At 48.9% G+C, this 409-nt stretch overlaps 1 protein-coding gene across 1 annotated transcript in view; it reads left to right on the forward strand.

The window, feature by feature from the left end:
- LOC119592234 overlaps positions 1-409 on the forward strand; it is a 22,842-nt gene that overhangs the window by 9,298 nt on the left and 13,135 nt on the right. The window lies entirely within an intron of this gene.

A 409-nucleotide genomic window follows, 5' to 3' on the forward strand; every position in this document is an offset into this window, starting at 1 on the left:
CTTCACGACCCTTTGATTCCAGGCAACTAGTTCCGGCATGCGGTAGCCGGCACGGGCAACTGTACACTTAATATAAATGCAACTCCAACTGCCGGTCGAGAAAATAGTATCTACTGAGGAACTTCGGGCTCTTCGTAAAACCCTGGGTAACAATGACCGGCGATGGACAGTGGCGGCAACTAGCTGCGCCGCGTTGAAAGCTCGGATTTTAGTATGCTGTAACTGGAGTGACGGCGCCAGCAAGTTGCGGCAACTGGCTGCGCGAGGGGATACCTGCAAGTTGCCACGTATGAAAGACCTCTTTCAAAAAAAACAAAAAACTTATCTATGTTGCGGTAATCGATTTTCGCAACCAGTTGCCTCGTGTGAAGACAACCTGATACCCTTCACACATATCTTATTCATTGCA

This window comes from Penaeus monodon, chromosome 29 (genome assembly GCF_015228065.2).
Source record: "Penaeus monodon isolate SGIC_2016 chromosome 29, NSTDA_Pmon_1, whole genome shotgun sequence".
NCBI lineage: Eukaryota > Metazoa > Arthropoda > Malacostraca > Decapoda > Penaeidae > Penaeus > Penaeus monodon.